General features: G+C 38.5%; 1 protein-coding gene across 1 annotated transcript in view; it reads left to right on the plus strand.

The window, feature by feature from the left end:
• Window positions 1-2,574: 2,574 nt before the first annotated feature.
• Window positions 2,575-26,964, plus strand: part of GPR173 (G protein-coupled receptor 173) — a 30,954-nt gene continuing 6,564 nt past the window's right edge. The window contains exon 1 of the mRNA XM_087956909.1: window positions 2,575-3,152. The gene's annotated coding sequence lies outside the window, so the exon portion shown is untranslated. The remainder of the gene's footprint in view (window positions 3,153-26,964) is intronic.

The following is a 26,964-nucleotide window of genomic DNA, read 5'->3' on the forward strand; positions in this document are numbered from 1 at the left end:
CACTGATCTAAAGAATATCAAAATATTAGTTGCTGAGGCTAACCCTGTTAAGCTACCTGGGGAATGGAACAGGTACTTTCAATATTTTCATGGGTAGAGTGGCATTTCACAAAAAGGAACAAGTGTCAGTGTGCAAACATTTCTGTGTCCAATTTTGCTGCTGGAAACAATGAAAGTGATATTCTGACCATAATTAAGCCCAGTGATGGTGAACCTATGACACGTGTGTCAAAGGCGACACACTATTATATTTTGGGTGACATGAGAATGTTCACGAATACTTGACAATTATTCTTGAAAGCACATCCTACTCTCACGCAATTTTCAGTGGCTGTACACAGCCACTGAAAATGGCAGTATGCCTCTGGACATCATGCTACCCCCAGAGCCACTGGGAATCGTGAGATTGGGGAATGTTTTCACACTTTGGAGACTACAGATCCTGTGGAAGAACATTTTCTGAAGCTTTCAAGAATGAAGGCCTTGTGCGACATGCAGCTACCTCAATTTGTCTGCAACATATATATTTTCTGAATTTTTGACACACTAAGCCCAAAAAATTTGCCATCACTGACTGAACAAACATAACTGTCCATGAACTTGATTGCAGCATATGAACTGGAATGAGATCAAAGTACAGATGCTAGACTTTGGATTGGGACCAGAATGATGCACAAATATTGTCACTGGTTATCAGGGAATTATTGAGCATGATTCAGAATGTTGGTGTGTACATCTGTGTCTGCTCATTGGAACCCTTCTCCAGATCATGCTGACTTTCTAATTCTGGAGACTTAGTTTACACACTATTTCAGTTCATTTGGTACTGATCAGAGTACCAGAGTACTCATCTGGTATCCTAGGCCTAGCTGGAGCACTATACCTAAAAAGGATTCAGACAAGTTTGGAACAGTTACAGTGAATGTGAACAAAACTCATAAGATTGGAAAATGAGTGCTAGTGGGAAAGTATGCTTAACCCCGTAAAGAAAAAAACAGAAAAATTACCATCCAGAAAGCTGCAATCTGTTCTCCCTCTTTCCAGATTGGGGAATCCTGGCCATAAATTACAAGGTAGATTTGGATTGAAAAAAATGCAGTAATAAAAGATGTTTATTTTCTAGGTAGATGGTAGATTCCCCTTACAGCCACTGTCAAGAATTATTTAATATGGATTTCTGCACTGAACAAAAGGTTGAACAAAATAGCGTTAAACAGTCTTGGAAGAAATAGCCTTCTGGATTCAGTTCCAAGTGGGGAAGAAAGACATTGGTGACTGCTTGGAAATATGGTTTAATGGTAACATACCTTGGGTGAAGAAAGAAGGGCTGATATGCTGAGAATGCAATTGTTTTATACCCTCTGTTGGGATTTGAACTAGAGCTTGTATTCTGATTGGTTGTCAGACTCCCATGGGGCCATGCAGGGTCAACTCTGTAGGCTGTCCTGAGTCCCAGGCTTGGTGGAGCCTTGCTGGATGATGATGTAATGAAAGGGTTTTGGGCAATTCCTATTATAGTTTTACCTGGAGTAGATCTTTGTTATGTAAAATAGACAGGCCTAGGCCAGAGTAATGGCCCATTAGCAAAAAAAAAGGGGGGGGCTGAGTTTCTGCCTCTCTGAGTTTCTACTTTTCTTTTTAGGGGAACTATTCTGCCTCTTTAGTATATCCTAAAAATTTTCATTTTTCTAGGAGGGGGTGGGTTTTAACTTCCAACAACAGCATTTAAACAAAGCTGATAGCTTTATCAATAATATTGCATGTTAGACTTGTCTTACTTTTCATTGGCTTCCCTAAGCACTTTTTTTTTACAGTGAATGATCTATAAATTTATAAAATAACTTCTGGAGAAAAGAGAACTTTGGATTAGCAACATTCATAACAAGGCTTTTTGGGGTGGGACTGGAGCCCTTGTACTCATTCCACCCCCCCTTATCAAAATAGCTTTCCAATAGTTGACCACAGCCTTACAGATATCCCAATGGAAAGATTCGTGAAAGTTTAAAAAAAATATGCTCTGTGATATGTATCCTCTGTGGCCCCATACAATGCAACACTCTGTACTGTTGTGCACTTGTGAGCATGAGACAAGGAGGAGCTTTCTTTAAGATTTAATTTGCAGAAGTTTTCCTTCCTATGGTTGACTTGGCAACCGAGTGTTGAAATTGCATTGGAAAGAAGGGTGGTGGGATATAGTATTAAAAGCCCGTGAGGGGGCGAAGAGGAGAATTATACTAAACAAGGTGCGTGTCTTTTTATGTCTATATGGGTTTCCTTCTTGACTCTATATAAGCAATGTTGACCCATTCGACCCTCGGACCTATTCCAGAAGTTTAGAAACGAAGCCCTCGCCTTGAGTCCTCTCCTTCCTGGTGAATGACCTATAAAGCCGAATTCCCGGATCTAAGGTAGGCTTCTGTCAAGAATTTCCCAGAGTCCCCCTACCCCCCCGCCCCGAGGCACTTGGTGCTTTCCACCAGCTGCTCTTGGTTCTTGCAAGTGAAAAAGGATGCTTCCCTCCTGCCCAAATCCCTCCCACCGCCGCTGGGGCCGAAGCTGTCCGGAAATTCCCGAGGCTTCCCTCTCCCGCACCTTCTCACACTCTCACTCACACACGTACAGACAGGCTCTCTCTCTCTCTCTCTCTCTCTCTCTCTCTCTCTCTCACACACACACACACACACACACACACACACACACACACACACATATACGGGGCGCGCGCGAAGGGGCGCGCTTATCTCTGTCCATTGTCCTCCCTGTTAGCTTCCACAGCCATTTCATCCAACGCCGTTTCCTGCAACACTCTGCCCCTGTCTTCTCTCTCCCATGGCAGCCGTCTCGCGGACCTTGGACCTCCATCACCACCAAGGGCTTCTCCCAATGAAGCCCGGAGATGCTGGGGCCTAAAGTCCTCACCCCCTCCCAGGCTAAAGAATCTTCCGGTAGACGGGACCAAGATGGCTTGACTTCCACTTCGACAGGAGCAGTTGAATTTGGGGGTCCTTCCTGGTGGAATCCCACTGAAAAAAAAATGAATCGAGCCACAGCCAATTTTTGAGAGCTCTGGGATTTTGAGGGCAGACTCAGTTGGGGTATAGTGCGATCTGATGCCTTGGGTACCCCGATGAAACTAATCCCCGGAAGAATTGGTGAGCACCTGTTTTTTTTTGTTTTTGTTTTTTTTGACATAAGAATGGATCCGTCTGGAGATTTTTTTTGCTTAAAGGGAGGGGGTTCTGCCGGTTGGATTTTAGTGGAAATGGACTAGGTGGGACCCGGTGGAAGGAAAACCTAGCAGACTGGATTTTGCTGCTGTCTGTTTGGGGAGTCAGACTAGACCAGCCTGAATTTCACCGGAAAAAAAATGATGGAGTAACCTTGGTCCAGACATGGCAAACGGAGCTCAGTTCTTCTGGATGCATCTTTTAAGCTGGTGGCAGACTCTGCTCTCCATCCCCATCAACCCTCCTCCTCCTCCTCCTCCTCAGCAAGGACTGGTTTTGCCATTCTCCTAAGCAGTGAACATCATCGGAAGGAGAGAGAGAAAAAAAGGTAAAGGCTTGGATTATTTTCCAGCTCCTTATACCTTATCCAGGCAGACAATAGAGGGAGGGGGCGAGATCACGGCCTGCAGGAAGAGGGAAGGGAGAAGGGGTGATCCCTTTGAAACGGCAGTTTCCCTAGCCCCATTTCTTCCTGGGAGAAGGACTGGCCCTGTCTCCAAGGCAACAGCTCTGGGGCATTCCTAGCCAGCTCCCTAGATAGGGTGTGAACCCTGAGCTACCAGAACAGGGTAGAGTGGATTGAGAGGCAGGCTTTTTGCTTTCTCCCCCCCCCTCCCCCTTCAAGTGCCATCCATCTACCCGTCACGTACCCCCAGCCAGCCAGTTGGGATACTATTTCTACCACTCCTCTGATTAGCCAGACTGGAGAAGCGGAGGTGAGCAGGCCCAGTCGCCAGACAAAACCGCATGCTCAAAACTGGTGATGCAGGATTGTTGTCTATGGCCATTCCTTGCAAAGTCCTCTCCTGCCTTTTTAAAAATCTGTTTCTCTTCCCTGTTATCTGTTATCTCCACCTCTTCATAGATCCACTTACTGCTATCTCCCAAACCAAGAGACAAACACATGGATCCGCTTCCTATCTTTGCACCCTGCATTCTAGCCGCCACAATAGGAAACCCCCCTCTCCTCCTACTCATCTATCTCTGTCTTCCTGCCTCCTCCCCTTATTGCTTTTCCATTTCACTCCTTTTCACATATCTCTATGGAGCCACCACCTGTTTCCTCTCTTCCTTTACATGGGGGGGGGGGGGGGGGGAAGCTAAGGGTGGGGACAGCTTTTATATATATATATATTGTTCCCATCTGCTCATGCTCAAGCTGGGTGTGGGAGTCTTATTTCCATTTTGCAAGAACTACATTGATCCCAGTTCTTTTGCTGCTTGCTAATCTTTTGGTCCTCTGTGCCCTGTTGCTCTTGAACCCCCACCCAGTCTTCAATCCATGGTGGCTTTTCCTCCATGGTATCTATATATGCATTTCTCTAAAAGCATGGAAAGCAGAGGAGAATGACTGAACACATCTTGTACTGAGCGCTCATCATCCCACCTTCAAATCGTCATTTGAGAAGCAATTACCTAAGCTTGATCCTGACTATGAAACTGAGACACTTTTGAAACAATTCCATTAACCCAGTATATATATCATTTTTTTTACCACTTATATAAGTGGTAAAAATATAACAAATGGCTAAAGTTCAGTGTGTGCAGAATGATGAAGTAGGTTGAGGGCAGGAAAATGTAAAATCCCTTTGTTCTCATCCACTAGGCCTAGCTTGTGTTTAGCAAGCTGTTAACTGAATCTAAAGGATTCTTTACTCAGTTTGATGAGCTGCTTTGTCAAAAGAAGTACATTGATTTTGAGACAAGGTATTGATCCTCCCTCACTTCCCACCCACCTGATGCTATAACAGAAATTGGTAGTAAACTGTGTATAAAACATAAATATTTCATCTGAGAACATCTGGATAGAAATCCCTATCACAAACTACAATAAAACAACATTAATAAAAAACTTGTTTTGTGTTACCCTGATGTTACTTCAGAGGTGTTAAGCTCAATACTATTATCTTTAAATTGCCATCTAAAGTTCTATCAAAGACAAATTTCTTTTGGAACAAATATTCCAACAATTATGCTTGTATACAAGAAGTAAATTTATGTTTCACCCTTGAGTCAGTCTTACTCTGTCAGGTCAACCTATCTCGCAGAGTTGTTGTTTTTGGGGAAAAGAGAAGGAGAGAGTGCCATGGATATAACCTTGCCTCGGATAAAACACCCGAAGGAAAGGTGAGATATAAATAACACAATCATAAATAGCCACTTATCTAGATATTTTAAATTTAGTAAATCTTCATATAATTAGCTAGAAAACTTCATAAAAGTTACTTAGCTGTATTTCAAAGATTAAATAAGAAGGATATAAACTTGGAAATTACAGTATTAAAAATTAACCATGTGCTAGTAACTATAGCCAATTTATTTGCAAGGTTGAATAAACTATTACTCAGTTAGAAATAATACAACTTTAAATAATTACATTACTCCACTATCACTGATGTAAAGAAAGTGTTACTGGTCTGTCTGGAGAGTTTAATAACTACACTTAACAAATTCCTGCTTTAAAATTAGTAGTAAACCAATTGTCTGTCACAAGGTAATCTAGTAAAATAATACCAAGAATTTGTATTTATTTGCTTTTCTCTAAGATTTTAATAACCAATTGTTAATCTATATAGAAACTTCAGTTATTCTAGTCACTAAAATAGATTTATAATTTCTATGGTTATGAGAGTAATAGGTGCTAAAATCTTACTAAGACTTTTTAGTAACTTGCTTTTCTCTTGCTCATAAATACCCAAAGTGCTTATGTATATAAAAACTGGTGAGAAAAAATTGTGTTTTTATTGTGGCACTGTATCTGAATCAGTTTTTATTAGTTTATCGTAGCAGGTATATTTCACTGGAAGTGTCACTTAACTATGTGTAAATAATCACTGAATATATAAGTGTGGATGTGAGGCATGTATGAGGATATGTGTCCAAGTGTTGAATGAACGTGTTGTGCAATACAATTCTTTAGGTTTATTCAGTTGCTTAATCCTGATTTCAGTAGAACTTTCTCTTTATAATTATATTAGAAATTTCTCTTATTGCAACATTGGGATCTCTTATTGCTTGGGATCTCTTTAGAAGATGCTTTTGTTTCAGGTCACCCAAATGTATACAACCATTTTTGTGAATGAACTTAATTTAGTGAACAAGGGTGCATTGTTGCATAAATGTATGTATTAATCTATAAACCATATTAATTTTTCTTGATTTATTCATGAATTGGATGAACTGCCATTTCATTGAATTATAAAATTCTACAATTCATGCCGTTTTCATAAAACTATTTGTACCCCATAATTGTAAAATTCTGCATAATTTTTAACAGTGTTGCATCTGCCATTGATATTGAGCATAATTATTCTCTCATCATCCAGATGAGAGAAATCAGTGAAATGGGATAGGCAGAAAGATTAACATTTGTTGCCCTGTCAACCATGTTCAACAGGACCTTCTCCTTTATACATGTATCATTTTATATACACATGGAATAGGATACACCCAAATCTTTATATGGCTCAATTTAGAATGAATGTGTCCCATTTTGTGCCTGAATTCAGGCCCATGCATTTCTGAATACCTTCAAGATTATTCAAAGGTTAATGAAGCAGTCTAATATAAACTGCAGCTGTGTTACTAAATGTATTTTACCAATATTATTTTGAGTGTGTCGGTACCAATGATAATAACAGTAAGTGTTACTGTTGAAGAATGCAGCTCCTGATTGACATCCCACTTTCCATTATGACTGACAGGTGCCACTCCAGAAAAGTATATTTATAGCTCAGGTTTGAATTGTGGGGTCCTTGGTGGTCTCTGAGCTTGTTTGTTTTCTTGCAGACATTTCATTACCTAACTAGGTAACATCATTAGTGGTGGAAGGGAGTGAATTTGTCCTCTGTTTATTTACTGTACAAGTGGTTTGCCCTGTCAGTATTGGTGAGTTTGTTCTTGATGGTACTTTGATTAGGTTGTTGTTTAGACTGTTCAGTTGTTTTCTGAATTGTTAGTTCCTTGATGGGAGTATTGTTTACTGCTTGATGGTTGGCTTGGTGTTAATCTTTACAGAGATTATTGATCTGCAGAGATCTATTGATCTGTTGATTGTATCAACACCCAGATAAGCAGAGATTAACACCAGGATTAATACCAAGCCATCCATCAAGCAGTAAACAATATTCCCATCTAGGAACTAACAACTCAAAAAACAACCCAACAGTCTAACAATAGCCTAATCAAGGTACCATCAAGAACAAGGGTCTTCAAATTTGGCAAGTTCCTGAACCAACATGACTGGAGGAGGAATTCTGGGAGTTGAAGTCCACAAGTCTTAAAGCTGTCAAGTTTGAAGACCTCTGATCAAGAACAAACTCACCAACATTGACAGGGCAAGCCACTTGTATATAAACGGAGGGTAAATTCACTCCCTTCTTTCACCAATGATGTTACCTAGTTGGGTAATGAAATGTCTGCAAGAAAAAAAACACCAAAGACCATTCAGGTGTCACTCCTACAGTACCAATTGCTTGGCCTTAACTGTGGTCCTCCTACCTTCTATTCCTGTGACAGTACTTTCTTCTCATATATACAGGGACTCATCTGTGCAAGAGAGTTCTTAGACACCTTCTGCATTATAGAATTTAGAATAATTTGCTATCTGAGGGGAAAATCTGAAGGGATCAAGAGTTGGGCCAAATACTAGCCACTTAAAATAGTTGTGGCTCCTGTCTTCAGCTATGCCTAAATTCTAATGGGATCAAAACTAATAATGACTAATGAGGAGAGAGATCTTGGAATAATTTATATTCAAATACATTTGAGATTTTGGAGTAACATTACACAATGCAATGAAGGTGTTGATACAGTGTACAGTGTTGTAAAAAGGCCAAAAGCATGTTAGAGCCCCCATTTTACAATTGTTAAGGGAATCACTGGAGTTGTTAAATTAGTAACATGGTTGTTAAATGAATCCAGCTTCCACATTGACTTTGCTTGTCAAAAGATTGCAAAAAGTAATCACAGGACACTGCAACTGTCATAAATATGAACCAGTTGCCAAATGTCTGAATTTTGATCCCATGACCATAGGGATGCTGCAGTGGTCATGTGTAAAAAATGGTGATAGGTTATATATATAATGGTGCAACTGTATCTGGAATATTATGTGCTACAGCTCAAAAAGGATATAGTAAAGCTAAAGAAAGTCCCTATGAAGAAAAGTTGTGACATTTGAGGTTTTCTAGTTTAGCAAGGAGAAGGGATATGTTTGTAGTATACAGAATTATGCATAATTGTGAATAAATTGGACAAGAAATAGTTATTTTCCCATCCTAAATTATTAGAAACAGATGTCACCTAATGAAATTGAATCCTGGAAGAATCAGGATGGATAAAGATGTTTTAACACAACATGTACTGTAATTGAATTTTGGAATTCACTACCATGAGATGTGGTGCTGACTACCAGCTTGACTGGTTTCAAAACCGGGTTGGACCAATTCAGGGATGTTGTAGGGATTAATGTCTATTAATGGCAGTGTGATTCTCTCTGATGTTGAGACACTATTGGGGGTTCTGTATGGAGTTGGATAGCTGCTGTGAGGACGGATTACTGGACTAGTCGGTCCAGTATCCAGCAGGCACTGATCATGTTCTTATGTCCCCAGAACTATGTAAATTTGTCCTTTTGTCAAGCTAACTGATGACCATACGTTTGGAGGATCCTCTACCGGAAACTGTCAGGTTGGGAAAAGGTACGTCATTGCAAGTCAGAATTATCACAATTCCCTGTTAGATCAGTCTGTGCAATTCAAACCAATGGACCACACCAACATTTCCCTCAGAAGATCCAAGTAAGTGAACCAAGCTACATGTAGAGGAGAAAGCCTGGTTTAAATCAAATGCCCCTTTTAATAGGTTTAGGTGGTTGAAACAGCTTAATATGTAAGTGAACCAAGCTACATGGAGAGGAGAAAGCCTGGTTTAAATCAAATGCCCCTTTTAATAGGTTTAGGTGGTTGAAACAGCTTAATATGGGACAGTAGGACAGAAAATCTGGACAAGGGAAAAAGCCCAACAGGAACACTGATCAGCTGCTAGCAAAGTGCTGTGCAAATAGAAAAGCCTTTGCCAACCTGATGTTCTCCAGCTATCTTGGGACTGCAACTCCCAGCCCAGCCTTTGCTCATTATGGTTGTGAATTATTATTGCAGTCCCAAGACATCTTCACAGTACCAAGATGGGGGGAGACTGCTATAAGGAAAAGGCTTGAACAGTGAACAGCAGCGAGAATGTGCTTGGGGTGGATTTCTGAGAAAATGATGGAACATGGAATCATAAATTGTATAAAACTGCTGAAATTTATAATGGATCTTTACCACACAGGTAAAATGCCTTCATGTAAGTAGGTCTTTATGTATCTGCAAACTTCAGATTAGGGGCTACGTTGATGGTTAGGGCATGAATGAGTTCACTAAACATGTTATCACATTTAGAAAGTCCTTACAAAGTTAACTTCTCTTTCTGATCAACAAGCTAAACACTAGCAAGGGTGTTGATAAGGCTGAAGGATGGAAAACTAAGCTGAATCTTCTTCTCCTCTTCATATGTGTCAGGTTACTGGGAGGCAGCATGAAAGAGGTTGAAATATTTGATAGTCTTTACTGATTTCCCATAGTTTGCCAATATTTCTCTACCTCATCAACTTTAAAATTGTGTGGACTTCAGCTCCCAGAATTCCCTAGAATGCAGGTTGAGGAATTCTGGGAGTTGAAGTCCACACATTTTAAAGTTGATGCAGCGGGGAAATACTATTCCAGAACAATATTTGGAGGTAGTAATTCCACCAATTAATTTCCTCAGTCTATTTTCCCTGCTTTTGCTTTCTATCTTATCCTTCCCTCTTTCCCTTCTCAGCAGAATTTCTGTCTACCCTGTCTTTTAGAATTGTGAGGAGCTCATCTTATTTCTGCCTTTAAAATGGTGATGTTTAAAAGATTTGTGCTGGTCTGTTCAACCCTTTTCCAAACAGATATGCAGACTTACAAAGAGAATAAGGGAAAAACTGTTTTCCTTCTGGGGAAAAGCACTACAACAGTTCTAACCCTAACAGTCCTAACAGTCCTGTACCTACACAGAAAGGTCATATTTGTTAATAGGATAATGGTGGATAGCAGAGAAAGGAACAAAATGCAGGTGAGTAGCAATAGTAGCTTGAGAGGAAATAATACTGGACAAGGCAAGTATTGACAACTCAAAGTGGCTTCAAAAGTTGCTGGTCCTATATTTATTAGGTAATATCTAAGGCTGAGGCATTACAGTACTGATGAGATCTCCAATAACGTATCATGGAAGGAACATTGCTCAGAATGAAGGGATACCAAGACCACAAGGACATTTAAGAACTTTTATTTCAAGAGGGATGGTTCTCTGTAGGTTAAACTGTGGTCTATATAGCTGTGGGCAACCTATATATTTCCTATACTGGAAACCCTAAATTTCCCATAAGCAGTTACCTCATTATATTGGTTTGTTAAACTGAATTTACTATAGAATTTATCTGCAATTGTTTTGCTTTTGAACATAACTCTATTCCCCACCTTTTCATGCCTTTTACTTTTTTCTGGCAGGTTTTCTGTGCTATTAGAAGAATTCTGGGGGACAGAATGTAATAGGTATTCTTCTCCACACTTGTGAGGGCAAGTTTTACACCTTACAGTATACTGGGCTGTTGCTAGGTTTGTAGAAGGCTTGTCTGGAAAACAGGAATTCTGCCACTCTTCCACTTGATGTATTCAGCTCTTTTGATTTTTTTGTCTCAGCCCATGAATTTTGGAGTCCTTCCTGTGCATTCTCTCAAGTCAAACAGCTGTTACTTCTTCACTCCTGAAACAAAGTGGATTTCAGGTGAAAATAAGGATGCTGTTATGGGCTGATAATATTCTTATTCCCATGAAAGAAGGTGCTCATCTTCCCACTATTACAAATAACTGGAAGCTGTTCTCCATTTTCTTCATTAATCTCAAATGTCATAGTATCTCCTACAGTAGTTTATATTAACTGTTGACTAATGTTTAACTCTCATAGTGGATGTCTTCATTACAAAATAGTTGACTGCAACTCAAATTCTGAACAGGAAAAGGAAGTTGTGGTCCTAGTGTTTTTTATGTATATTTATCCAAGTCATCCCCAGATATGCACTTTTCCACTGTTATTTAACCTAATAGCAGTACACATTAGCAACATTTTGAAAATGCATTTTTAAAAATCTCTTTGTTTATTAAACCTAGTAGAAATGCAATCCTCCATGCATCAACTTTTCAGAATGCCCCAACGCTGTTGTACAGTGTCTACAACAACAAATGAGTTGGATTGGATCTAATCCCCAGCAATATATTACACAGACTTTTGAGAGAATTACGTTTTTCTCAGAAAATTAGACGTGTTGTTGCGGATGGGGGAGGTGCAGTAAGAATAGGTGACCCTTATATCAAAGTGACATAAGAACACAGATCTAAAAACCCTCATTAATTTATGATTTTTACATATCAGAGGGCTTGGTTCTTATAGGAAAATTACATTTCTCCTAGCTCATAGGGATACTTATGTCTCATTAAGTCATTTGTTGGGATGGTCTAGCCCACAGGTAGACAACCTTTTTGCAACATACTTTTCTTCTAGTGCTACAGGGAAAGTAGCAGGACATATGAACCAGAACTAGAAGTAGCTGGGCCTAATTTCATTATTTGTCTTCAGGACTTAATGGAGCAGAAAGGCATGGTATAAAATAAATAAGAAATGTTTGGCCATGATTTTGAGGGAAGTAATATTTTAAGGTGAAACAGATTTGTTAAGCCCAGAGATGGTAAACCAGTGACACATTTGTCAAATGTGACACGCCACAATGTGTTAGGTGACACACCAGCATTCACTCACACCCACAAGAACTACATGAGAATGAAGTTTGCTCTCACATAACCCCCAGAGCCTCAGAAACATGAGAACAGGGCATGCTTTTGTGCAATTTTTGGAGTCTAGGGGCAGCAGGAGAGCATTCTTCAAAGCTGCTTCTAGAATGAAGGCCTCGTAATCCAGAGCAGGCCACAGGGACCTGTCAACAGAAAGAGAACACTGCCTAAAGGTAGGGTGCCTTCAGCACTCTGGAGAGCACTGGATCATGGGGGGCAATCACGCTGTTCCCCAAGGCACATGAACCTTGGTGAACATTTTGAGTAGCAGTAGTGGCCCTAGGGCTGCTCAGCCTCAATGCTGCCACCAGATTCCCCTGCTCAGTGTGGCTTAGATAGATGGGCGAGATAGAGAATTATTTTTCTTTTGTTAAGGGTTGGGGTATGGCATGCCAACAGAATCATTTAGGCATTTTCTGAATGTTTGACATGTTAAGCCCAAAAGGTGAAACCTAGCAGATGCAATACATCTTTTCTGGCTCTCCCTCTATCTCTCCATACGTATGAAACTCTTCATAGCATAGGACCTGGTTATCTGAAGGACTGCCTGTCTCCAGTAGTCTCCCCATCTAGTAACATCAGGCAAAGTTGGGCTCGTTCCCCTCAATATAACAATTTAATTTAGTGGGACCCCAGAAGAATTCTTTATTATGCTGCTGGGTTTCTGGAACAGAGGCCTGGGGTTAACTGTGGGTACTATTAGGGAAATTGCAGCTACTATACAGGTAGTCTTTGCTTAACAGCCTGTTGCTTAGTGACCAGTTGAAGTTACGATGCACTCCCCCAGAATGACTTACGACCCAGTTCCAGAGTTCTGACAATTGCACCCTCACCTCCACTCCCATGGTCATGTGATTGCACTTGGCAACCAATTCACATTTATGGCCATTTGCAGCATCCTGTAATCACATGGCCATGATTTTTGACTTTTTTGCAGGTTTCTGGCAAAAAACACCCATGGAAAAAAATGGATTTGTTTAACATCTGTGGCTTTTGCTTAACAACCACCACAGAAAAGGGTGTGAAATCAGGTATGGTTACAAAGTGACCCGCTTAACAAGTTAATACCTATACATGGGCACCACATTCCCAATGCCTACATTATGGTTTAGCATATTTGCAAGTCAGGAAATTGTGATGGACAAACAGTAGTTGTAAAACTACTGTCTTAGGTGTGAATCAACCCATTGTGTGTGCAGTGCTTCAATATTTCTGATTAGAAATCTGGAGACAGAATGTAGTCAAATGCTGTCTTTGACACTTGGTAGGAATGTATCAGATGACAGTCATCCCAAAGAGTTAAAATTACTGTTGTAAATACACTGATGCTTTGTAAACAGCCCCATGTATGTGTGCAATACTTTTGCCGTGGTATGGCAAGGATGGGCAAGAAGTGTTTTTTGTGGGTGTGTGACTAATTCAGAATCCATGTAGATGAGTCAGTCTGAAGGAACTGCATGATACAGCTCAATCTGTTTTACAAATTACACTTAACTCTCCCTGTCTCTGCTTCTATGATCAGGACACTGAAAATATATTTGCAGGTGGGCATATTGTGGTATGGCATGTTCAACATAGACATATGAATGTACACTGGGCAGAAAAATCTCCTGAAAAAGTTCTTTTTCTTCCAGTCAATCATCTACTGAGTGTTGCTAATAGCTAAGGGGGAGGGGAGGTGTAGATGCCCTCATGGGAGGTGGAACATTCCCCTCTGTCATACCTCAGGCCGCACACAATTTATGAATCCAAGGGAGATGGGTGGTTAGAAAGTATGAAATATCAATCAACCAATCTGGAGTATATGAAAAAAAGACTACACATACATGTTGATCTATGGATGCAGAATTCCTTTGTAAAACCTGGGATTCCAAATCCCATTTAGATCAGGATTCCCTACCACCCTGTAGAGAATTCTGAGGTAGTTTCCTGTGTGGCCCCACAGTCCCCTTGCATGTTTTATTCAGAAGGTATGTGAGTATTGCTTGGAGCCTCTCAATAAGTTATTTTCCTTGTGAATAAGTTACCTTCCTTGTGAGGTAACTAATGGATTATGGGACCTAGACAGATCCTGATTTGACATCCTTAGCAAGGAATTCATGCTAACCTCTCATTTTTAGATGTCATTTAAGTTGTGTACTTCCACATGCTATGTGTGTCCTCAGTTAGATACGATATTCAATAAACCATTGTTTTATTGTGATCCAGTCTCTAAATCAGGGGTGTCAAACTCAAATTCATCGGGGGCCGCATCAGCAGTTTGGTCCCCATCAAAGGGCGTTGTATCTGTAGGTCTATGTGTCCACTCTTTATTATCATAAATTAATGTCACTGCATTCAATTATTACTGTTTTTGTAATAATGTAAGCTCTGAAAGCAGAAACATAGTCAGAATAATGACAAGTAGATATTCAAATGTACAATTATTGTACAATGTATTGAAAAATGTTTTTGGTAACAAACATTAATTTTTTTAAACATACAAATATTGCCAAACACTGTTTATTAAACATATGGAAAACACAAGGCATTACCTTTTTTTTAACTTTACTGACTAGATGGCTGACATCGTTTTCCTAAGGTCAGTCCATCGATGTTTGGCGTTAGGTCTTGTGTTGTAGCAATCCGCAAAACAGCATGGAGGTTATCATCAGTGATGCGTGATCTGAGCTTGGTCTTGTTCAGATTCATGACTGAAAACATCTGTTCACATAGATAAGTGCTCCCAAACATGGACAGAACACGTGCAGCTTGAAGTCGGAGCTGTGGCATCAAAGCAGGGGGAGGAGACGGTAAAGTGGTCGACTGTCGCATCCTGGAACTTTGCTTTCAGGCTGCTGTTGGACTGCCCCCTTTTATAGTGCCCAGCCATCTGCCCCTCCATTTACTTTACTTACCTTTTACTTCTTTCTTTCTTTTACTTCTTTCTTCTTGCTCCTCTCCGCGCGTCCGCGCGCTCCTCTGATCCCTGGAGATGTCGGGCGGACGTCACGTGATGACGTCACGTCCGACACCCAGGGAGCAGTGCGGGGCAGGAAGAAGTCGGGCCAGGTCCCGGAAGGTAAGTAAATTTTTTTTTTTTTAACTTGAGCCATTTTTAAAATGAATTTACTCCGTGCAGGTGCGGAGTAAATTCATTGAAAAAAAAAAAGGGGAAGCTGCAAGGCTGGCGGCGGCACCGCGGGCCATCAGGCGAGGTCTGGCGGGCGGTTGGCCCGGGGCCTTGTGTTTGACACCCCTGCTCTAAATATACAAGTTCTTAACTGACTGTTAAACAATGTGGTTTAAATAAAGAATTTTTGGGGAAAGACATTCTCAGACATTACCAAGACAATGACTGGAAAAGCTAAGAGGCTACAAAGTCAGCCTTTTCAACTGATTATTTCAGAAATCCTAAGTATAATTCTAGTGGAAGCTCCATAAAAAGAATGCAAGATACATGGCCAAGCTGTTACCTAAATATTCTTTTACTTTTCTCATTTAGTAATGTCATTCCCTTGTAATATTTTGGAAAGGTAAAATGATACAGGTGGTCCTCGACTTACAACCACAATTGAGACCAAAATTTATGTTGCTAAGTGAGACACTTGTTAAGTGAATTTTAGCCCATTTTACGACTTTCCTTGCCAAAGTTGTAAGTGAATTACTGCAGTTCTTTTTTTTTTTTTAATAAAGTTTTATTTGGGTTTTCACACATACAAAATACATCTTTTTTGAAAATAGCATGGTCCCGGGTTGAACTTCTTTATACAGACACAAAATTCAATTTCATGCTCCTTTTTGTATTCTATTCCATGTCTTATACTATTCTACATTTTCTATATAGTTTTTCCCCTCTTTTAATTTTCTCAATTTTATTTTGATTATCGCATCTCAATTCAAATCATTATATTTATACTTTTGTCTGTTTTGTTTCAATTTCATATTATCTTTTCTCATTAAACAAATTTTCTCCTGTAGTTACTAATTGGAGAATAACACCTTTATATCTTTTAATTACATCCATTCAACTCTTATTTAAACTTCAATATATACCTTAAGGTTATGACCTTCAATATAATACATAATACATAACTTCCAATTGAATTCTGCTTGGTACATTTTTATAATACACACTATATTCTTTTTAAAAAAAGATTATGACTATATGTAATTATAAACCCTCATTCCATTCCATATGTTTTATAAATAATTAAATATTCATTTTGTTACATTTATTTATTGACAAGCATTCCACTGAATTATGATAGCTATTTTATCAGACATTTTAATCATACATTGTTTCATATTTTCTAAAATTATTTCTGTTTCTAATATAACAATACTATCTTATGTACCTTTGCAGAATCCCTTTTTCCCATTAAATTTTCACCCATTATCTCTAAATAGGCCCTGTTTTTCTATATTTTGTTTCTGTCCTTTATAACTTCTTTTCCTTTCTTTCTTCCCTCTCATCTTCTCCCTCCCCTTTTTACCCCCTTGTCTCTCTACTTCTAATTCTCTCTTCTACATTTCCCTCTTCTGTTGCTTTCTGATTTTATACTTATTTTTCACTATTTTTTTTAGTTGTTGTTCCCAATCTTAAATTTTCCATTCTCTTTCCCCCCCTTTCCTTTTTTCCCCCCACCTAAGATTACTTGTTCATTAAATATGGCTTCTTCTTTGTCGCAATCTTCTTGTTCTGCAGGCATTTCTTGTTGTTTCTCATAATTCCAAATCTCCATTTCTAAAAACTGAAATACGAAGCCAAAAGAACCTCTCCTTCTTGTGCATCTTCTTTGTACTTTTTAAGTTCCATTTTCAGTTCTTCTAAAAGTGGAGCCATTTTAAACAGTTTTAAACAACCACCCGATTGATTTTAGTCATTCAAATACAATAACCAAAAATCCAGAGATCATCAAGTAATCCAAATAGTCCTAAGCTGTTTCTTCTTATTTCTTTTTCCACTTTCTCTTCCTGAGGTTTTTGTTGCGATATTTCAGTTAAAATGTATCTTTTGGAAGTCTTGTTGAGATTTTGCTGTAAGTTCTTTTTAATTCCAGGCAGTCTCCTCCCTTCCAGATCCTGCCCTTTTATTCTTTTTCTCTCCTTTCCTGTTTTCAAAAGCTTTTGATTATCCAGAAATCTTTATTATCCCTTTGACTTTTTATTTTCAGCATTAAATGCCTATTAATGTCAAAGTGGATTTTTTTCCAATTTCTTGCTTAAGTCTCTTAGCTGTCAGTACAGGAAAGGGAGAAAAAAAACCCAAATCTTTTCCCTTTTCTCTCTCCTTCACAGCTTAAAAATCTTCTTATGGAACAATGTTATTGTTTTTTTTTAATAGTTTCAATTCCAGGGCACCTTATTTGTTGCTTTTGCTGTTTGACCCGGTCAACCAAAACTTTCTCTTCTTATCTTCCTCCTGCACATTCTTTTCCGGTCAAGTTCTTCTTTGTGGTGGCCATTTCTGACCACCGCTACAACCGCCTTCGGGAAAGGGAGTAATGGCCAGCTGGGGAAGAGAGATGTGACTCTCCTTAACCCTGCAGGCAGTCTCCCCCCTCTTCACCACTTCTACGGGGTGGCTTAGCCCCGAAACCAGCCAGCTCGGGCTGCTCCAGTGGCGAGCACGGATTGAAGCCTCGCAGAAACGAGGTTTCGGTCTGTCGCCAAAGAAGCTCAAACCGGAAGTCCCCCAGAATTAGTTCTTCATTTAGTAATATGGTTGCTAAGTGAATCTGGATTTCCCATTGACTTTGCTTGTAAGAAGGTTGCAAAAGGTGATCACATGACCTCAGGACACTGCAATCATCGTAAATAAGAGTCAGTTGCCAAACATCCGAATTTTGATCATGTGACTATGGGGATGCTGCAAGGGTCATAACTGTGAAAAATCATCATAAGTCACTTTTTTTCAGTACCATTGTAACTTCAAATGGTCACCAAATGAGCTGTTGTAAGTTGAGGATTACCTGTACATCTTAAAAAACTTTACCCACTTATGATTTCAGTGTTAGCATTTTAAGGACTCAGAGAAGATTAGAAACAGAAAATAGTTAAAGGTAAGTTTAAGAGTGTAGAGAGGAAGAAAAGGCCTCTGTATGTTATCAGTTCTCATCCTGCCAAACTGGTTACCAGAGGGTCAGCTAGATGTGGTTCCTTTTAGAGAATATCACTAGAACCCTCGCCATAACATAAACTTCAAGCCTGCTACTTACTGAGTGCTCTGGTGATTAACTAATAAGCTACTTGATGCTATCTCCCACTGAGAGAAGGAATACCAAGATAAGGTGCCAGAATGAAGAATGACAGATCTATATGTCCTTATATTAAAAGACTGTTTTCCTTTCCCCCTTTTTATCTAGGCTTTGGTGACTTTTTGGGAGTCTTAGGAATGTGAATGTTCTCAAGTATCTGGAGAGGTAGTTTTTCTCAGTGGTAAAATAGTTCAAGCTATATATGTGGAAGACTCTAATGTGGAAAAAAACTGCCAAAGGATGGAAAATATTGTTGCCGGAGACTCTTAAAACTGCTGCCTATCAGAAAAAAAGATGGATCAGTGACTTGAACAGTAGTAGATTATCTTATAAAAGTCTCACCCCATGGAAACCGAATTTAAAAAATGTAACTTCATAAATGAGAGGGACTTCTTGTACATTTATGCAGGACCCACTATCCAGAGGTTCTGCTTTTATTGTACTATATAAGTAAGGAGTTAATGATTGATATCCTGAGTATGTCAGAACATGCACAAATCTCCCAATTGGTGGGACATGAGCAGTTATATGTTAGTCTCAGAGTTATCCCCAAATTAGAAAATTCTAGGTTGCATACAAGAGCATGCACATGCTTGCACTCAAACTGGGCTTTAGCTGGGCTTATTTCATTAACTAGTACTGTTGGTAGGGAATGCTGCTTGTGATATTGGTATGACTAAGTTTGGTAACCTCATCCACTTTATGCTACTAAAAAGTATTAGGAGAAAATTGAATGAAACAATGAAGATAATGGTGGAAATCAGTATTCATTGACACCTGGAAAATTGTGGCTTGAAATGAAAAAGGAGAAAATGGAAAAGAAAATGAATGAATGAATAAATGAATGAATGAAATTAAAGAAAGAAAAATAGGTACTAAATTGTAGTACCTATTTGCCAAAGAAAGTCTATTATGTATGCATGATAAAGGAACAAATGGCAAAGCATGACTGATTTACTTGTTTACAATCAAAAGTGAAGAGAATTAATGAAAGATACAAACAAGATGACAAACTCTGGATGTGAATTTGATATATGAAGAATGATTTCAGGAAACAAAGTGAATATGAAAGAAAAAGAAATGAAAGAAAAGTCAAAGTTAGGCGACTGTAGGGAATGTACAACATGAAAAAATGAAATCAGATTATTTTAACTGGATTTTTAATGCTGTACACTGCCTGGAGTCATTGTGTTTGTTGGGCAGTTATTTGTTTAATAAATAAATATAAGAATACATAAATGATAAACAGTGAAAAGGAAAAATTATATGAAACCTTTCTGAAATTAATTATGCTATGAAATTCCACAGAAATTTATGGAGTTACACTAATGGGAAATATCAAAAAGAATGGTAAAATGAACTGAAATAATCTATGGATTAGAAAAAAATGCATGTGAGATCATGATTAATTAGAAAGAATTAGAAGAGAAAAATGTCTATTTTTATTTATTAAATTTATATGCAGCTCATCTCATTCTACAAGGGATTCGATAAAATGTTATATAACAAATATGGAGAGAAAAAGGTAGTTGCAGAGAATGTGTCCAGCAGTACCCAGGAACAGTTAATTTAAAAAAGTAGAGAAAATCAGCCATTTTGATGGAAATAAAATTACTTTGAGATGAATTAAAAGGTCTACACAAGAAGTTTCCAGTAGAGTAAACATAATTATTATTATGGTTCATCACATAGTCAGCCAGATGCTTAGATTGGATTTAGCATTTTTTTCCATCTATTGAGTTAGTTATCATTGTTCTTGGATGTAAGCTGTTATAAATAAAGTTGCCTTTTGCAATTGATGGATGGTGATTTTGCTGCAGTTGATAGATGATGATTTTGTTCAATTGATAGATGGTGGTGATGATTATTATATCCCACCTTTTTATCTCTAATTCAGGGCAGCAAACGTACCTAATATCAGGGTTCCAAGTAACACCCCCAACAGAATCAAAACTCCGAGTCAGGCATCTTCCTCAAAGTATAAATTTATTAGAGATGTCATATTGGCACATCTGGGGAAAACCTGAATCTGAAAGCTCCACATTTTCCCCACCCAAAGTAAAGTCAAAATTCCTTCCCCTCCACTCACATATGAGTCATATGGTCCACCCCATCACTGTCCCAACTTCATTTACCTTCCAGTCATTCTCCCCAGCTGCTGGCGAGACATCCTTCACTCCCAAGGGAAAGAATGTTGTTATAATTACACACCCCACACTATCTCTACCTCCCCCCTCCCATTCCCATAGCTTGCCCAGCCACCACTGGCAGCCCTGAAGACTCCCATTAAAGATGGCTCCAGGGCTGACATCTAATGCTCTTGGCTCCTAGGTTCTCCACAACAAAAACCTCAGGGAGGTGGGGTGGCTGGGGTGAGTGAGAGCAAATGGCTCAAACTCAGCCAGTCAGCTTTCATGACTAAGGGTGACTATGTCAAACTGACTCTCCACCAGGGGATACTGAGAGGTTTGCATGGGAAAGATAGTGCTATGTTGAAGAATGTAATTGAAACAAATGCTTTAAAATTAGAATTCACAAAAAATTATGAAAGGTCATAAATGCGGAAAAAATATTGGAAAAGGATAAAGCTGCAAGGTGTAGAAGGTATAACTGGTGCAATGTTAAAATATCAATGATTTGTTAAATGGCTTCATGTCTTATTTCATGTGTGTCAATATTGCATCTGACTATTGGCAGAATGCCATTATTCTTTCCTTATATAAAGGGAAATACAAGATTATTTATTGAATGTTCTTGAGAAATGCATTTGACACAGTTCCAGTTGAAATGGCACAAGGAGATAGTGAACAAAATTTGGTAAGTGCAATGCATTCTTATCCTAGACATAACATGTACAAATCATATTTTTGTACTTAAAGTCTTTGAGAAATGCAAGAATATGAGAAAGTTAATTATATGTGTAGGGGGTAGAGCTGACAGCACAAGATTGTTGATTTACAGGAAGCATAACATAAGGTGAATAGGCTTAAATTTTGAAGGTTGGTTGCAGAATGTAATTAATAGTCTATGATGGCAGTGAAGTCTACATGAATAAATGGCAAATTATTCAACATTGAACAAAGTAAGAAAATGATGTGTAATGGTTCTTTAGTTGATGTAATAGGCAGAAGGAATAATCTTGAGCAACAGGAGCAAGAGTCACAAACAAGACAATGGTCAGATAAAAGAAATCTGAGTCTTAGCCAGATCTGTAACTTGAACAATGTCTCCAACAAGACCTCCCTAGTTTTCAAGAAGTTAGTGAGAGAGGAAGCACATTCAGATTTGCAAGGTTCTATTACTGTAACTATTTGATGCTTTGTACCTCTACTTAGTTTGGTATATGGTGAGAGTTTACCTTATAGAAGCAAAATATTAAAAATTGCATATGTGGTAAACAAAATAGGATCCAGAATTAATGCTGTGTGATTGTGAATTGAATACAGAGGTGAGTCTTTAGTAACTGAAGATGTTGAGAGGGTTTGATTGTATACAAAAAAATGAGAATCGTATGAATAAATACATGAAGAAGAATGGATTTTTGAGATGAATAGGAAGACTGAGGACATTATAGCTGGATGGAACTGATGAGATCCTAAAAAAAGCTGAAATGTTTGAAGAATAAAAAGCAACCTATAAAGTAATGTATGGATATGGACAAAAGGCTTGCTTGGAAGAAGAATAGAAATACTGTATATGGTGCAATATAATAAGTGTTATTTGAAATAACGTTTAATTTTCTTCTTGTTTCCACGTGCTTGATTTGATCCTGCTTAGTACTTCTAATCTTTTTCTTCATTCTACATAACATTGCTCATCTCGATGATGTATATAGTAATAGAACAGCACAGAGGTGGGCAGGCATTATTATTTGAACTGCCAAGAATTTTTTAATAGAAATGTTTTCATTAGAATTCTGTGTTTTTCAATTACTCACAATTAATCTGTTAATCTAATATTTATTTAATTATTTATTTATTAAATGTATATAGCCACTTGAATATATAATTTGGGTAGTGAGCAATATATAAGAAATTTAATTCATAAAAGGGGAAAAAGACATTATATAATGCTTTCATGAGACACACATATACAGGTAGTCCTCAACTTACAGTTGAGCCCAAAATTTATGTTGATAAGTGAGAAATTTGTTAAGTGAGTTTTGCCCCATTTTATTATTTTTTCTTGCCACAGTTGTTAAGTAAATCATTGCAGTTCTTAAATTAGTAACATGCTAAGTGAATCTGGTTTCCCCATTGATGGGGATGCTGACCATGGTCATAAGTGTGAAAAATTGTCATAAATCACTTTTTTCAGTACCGTTGTAACTTTGAACGGTCACTAAGCAAACTATTATAAGTCAAGGACTACCTGTATTGATCTCTCCTGGCATTAACAGGAGAAGGCAAGTTTTAACAAACTTCTGGAAAGCTATATATATATATATGTATAATTTAATACCCAGGGAGACATATTGGTGACCCTTGTTATCCATGTTTTCATTAGAGGCCAGAGCTTGGTATGCATATTAAATGTTTTCCTGTATCTGTGTTTTGGGGCTGTTTTTTCAGTTTGCACACAAAATAGCAGATGGGCATGCACAAAATATGTTTTTTTCAAGATCTCATTATCCATAGTTTTGTCACCTGTGGTTGCTAGGCTTGAATGTGACTAACAAAGACCACCTGTCCTCATATTTTCCATGTACCAGCAAAGTAAATAAAATGTGGGAGATTCACAGCTCTATCTATCATCAACTCCCCCCATCCTGCCCTAATGAATAAATAAATAGATTTGTTTAGTACTTATGTACTAGAAAAAGTGCAGTCCAAATGCCATTAGAGGACATGACAAGACTGAGGTTTGAGGAGGGAGAGGGAAAAATTAAACAATGAGTGAAGATGAAAAATGTGATGTCCTTTTAGGATTAAAGTGCATAGCAGCTATCTGCTGTGTATAACAAATCCTATTTCTTAAAAATTAGATCTAATTTCAGTTATTTTCAGGTGAAGTCAATAATTGTTTGCTTTGTAGGAAGAGTTTACATCAGAAAAAGGCTAGTAACACCTTTTCCAATGAACACATTTTATTAAAAGCATAAACTTAGGTCTTTTAATAAAAGGTGTTAGTTGGGCCAGGTGTTACCTGGCTCCTGATTTTTCCACTTGTGGGCATTTTGACGGTTTTGTTACTATGTACATACCTATGACTATGTAAGAAGCATTTTAAAAGGCAACCATTCATCTCACTGATTACTGATCCTTTAGAGATTGATCTGGCCCTTTATAACAATTGGATGGTTTCAAATTTGTATTAGAAAAGTCATCAAAATCTTTTGTATGTCTCTTAATGAGGCGGGGGAGATACAAATGCGCACACAGAGATACAATTTAAATGGAAATGAAATAAGACAAATGTTAGCTTTTGTCCTGGCCCCATCGATTTTTCTCAAAGGTAGCCTCAGCATCAAGACTGCCAACTATTAAATTATACATCCCTCATGTAAAAGGAAGCCACATGTATTAGCAGACATTTAGGGTTCACAGGAAGCTAAATATTTAATTGGTTTCTGGAGTGACCAATTATGAACAGGGATTGGCCTCTGATTTTCATTCAGAATTGCTTAAGAAAATGCATTTCAGTAAATAAATAAAATCTTCATGTATTAGCAGTTCCTGATAAAATTCCTTCCTTACACCAAAGTACTGTTGGAAGAAATATCCTTCTAGGTTCAGTTCCAAGTGGGGAAAAAGACACTGGAAATTTGGAAAGATGGTTTAATGGTGGGCAGGATCACATACCTTGGAGCTCCTGAACAAAAAGGGAAGAGATGCTGAGCGTCCCTGGGTTTTATGCCCTCTGTTGGGCTTTGAATTTGAGCTTGTGTTCTGATTAGTTGTCAGACTCCCATGGGGCCATGCAGGGGCAACTCTGTGTCCTGAGTCCCAGACTTGGTTGAGGCTTGCTGGATGATGATGTAGGGCTTTGGGATTCCTATTATGGGTCTGCCTGAAGGAGGTAAATCTTTGTTATTTAGAATAGACTGGCCCAGGCTTAATGGCCAATTAGCAAAGGTAGGGGGACTGAGTTTCTGCCTCTCTGAGTTTCTACTTCTCTTTTAGGGGAAATATTCTGCCTTTTTAGTACATCCTAAAATATTCCATTTCTCTAGGAGAAGGGTGGGTTTTAACTTCCAACCGTACAAATTGTATCTTCTACTGGTAGGGAAAGGCACCTGTCTGACTTATTGCTAATTATTATGAAAGACAATTTTAACTTAATACATTAATGCTGGAGGAACGATCTGACTCAATATAAGGCAGGTTTCCATCTTCCTCTTAATAGTTCTGTCTAATAATCTAACACTGGTCAAGGAAATGATCAATTCCCACACGCTGGGTGGGGGGGGGGGAATCTGTGAACATGTCCATTTATGCTTACTTATTTATAGTGGTACCATAGAAATGAGCTTCTGTGAATGAAAAAAAAGGTTTGAATTTGGAAGAAAACTCAGAATTATAAACTACTGTTACTGACTAATGACATTGCTTTTAATTGTCTTCCCAATTATTGGGAATTTGCCCAACAATTGTAACATATATTAACTACTAGTTTTGCATTTATAAAGATTTAACTGTTTCCCAGACAGATCTGAATACATAAACACCTCTCTTTTATGTTTCTGATGACTCCACGCAGCTCAAAATATATGAAGCAGCTTGGTAGTGTTGGAAGAAATATCCTTCTGGTTTCAGTTCCAAGTGAGGAAAAAGACACTGGAAACATGGAGGCTGTTTGGAAGGTTTAATGGTGGACAGGACCACATGGCCTGGAGCTCCAGAGTGAAAAGGAAGGATGATCACATGCTTCAGGATGAAAGGGAGAGATTAAGAAAAAAAGCTGATATGCCGAGAGTGCCTGAGTTTTATAACCTTTGTTGGGATTTGAATTGGAACTTGTATTCTGATTGGTTGTCAGACTCCCATGGGGCCATGCAGGGGCAACTCTGTAGGCTGTCCTGAGTTCCAGGCTTGGTTGAGCCTTGCTGGATGATGTACTGAAAAGGGCTTTGGGCAATTGCTATAGTTTTACGTGGAGATCTTTGTTATGTAAAGTATTGTGGCCCAGGCCTTAATGGCCCACCCATTAACAAAGGTGGGGGTGAGTTTCTGCTTCTGAGGTGAGTTTCTGCTTCTGAGTTTCTACTCTTTTTAGAGGAAATATTCTGCCTTTTTAATATTTCCCAGGATATTTCAAATTTCTAGGAGAGGTGTGGGTGCTAACTTCCTACAGTAGAATGGGAAATCCAATGAAACTGGTCTCTACAGTTTTAATTACATGTCCCAAAAACCATGCGGAGAGTACTCCAAAATTACAAACAGATATTTATTCCACACCAATTTAAATGTTATGGTTTCTCCTGGGAATTCTGACTGCTCCTTATCTCCCTTCTCTCTTAACTTTATTAGTTTGTTCTTGATGTAACCTTATGTGTGGAGTGGATAAATTCTAGTTCTTCTCAGTCTTCTTCTTACTCTTTGCATCTGTACCAGGCATTTGGGCCTATCTTAGTGGCTAGGTTTGAAGGCTGCTTGGCTTTTTGGGGAAGTTTGGAAATGGGGTCGGACTTGGGGGAAAATATTGATCAATATTGGGGGAAATATTGATCAATCTCAGAGGAATTCTAATGCAAAATACTTCCAGGATAGAAACAATCCTTCTCATTTTATAAACATAGGATGAGGTTCATTCCCAATACTGGCTTAAAGTGACAGTGAATGGATGAAATTCTTCTTCTAATCTGTAAAATAAGAAATTGCAGCTGACAGGGAGGGTCCCTCATCAGTGAGGAATCAATGTGTAAAGTTATAGTTCTATGTAAAACCTTACTCAGCCAATCAATGATGGGGTTTACATATTACTAAGCCATGGTTTGCTTTTAAAAAGGAGTATTTATGGATTAACCGGACATGAACCCAGCATTTCAATTGATAAAGTATGATTTATATATTAGAGTTATGTGGGACCACATGGTTTATGACATGCAATGAACTATGATTAATGACATCATGGCTTAATAAGTTGTCTCTTTTAAATTTAATTGCAATATTGTGAAAATTAAAGGAGGATATTATGTATAAAAAGCTTTTAAAAGAAGGGCAGGAACAATGTGTGTGTGTGAGAGAGAGATAGGGAGGGAAAGGGAGGGAGAGAGAAATGGAGTGTGTGTGTGTGTGTGTGTGTGTGTGAGAGAGAGAGAGAGAGAGAGAGAAAAATTCATTGTGCTCAGGGTGGCACAACTGACTGATTCCTCCACAGGCCAGAAATAGCATTTTGATGTTGCTAGTTGCATCTGGTACCAATGTCTCCCCTCCCCCCAAATACAAATCTTCAGAACATCAAAATGTTCTGGAAATCACTTTAATATGAATTTGTGCAGATATTTTCATGATCTATGCAAAAAACAACAACCCCACCCCAATTCACAAACCCCATTTTTTTCCCTTTAAAGACCGAGTCATCTTTCATTTGAATGATGAGATGTTGATTATTCCAGAATACAATATTAGGGCTTGATTTCAG

This window comes from Notechis scutatus, chromosome 2, assembly GCF_049901735.1.
Source record: "Notechis scutatus isolate UNSWTSFEM ecotype Mainland chromosome 2, rNotScu1.2, whole genome shotgun sequence".
Lineage (NCBI taxonomy): Eukaryota > Metazoa > Chordata > Lepidosauria > Squamata > Elapidae > Notechis > Notechis scutatus.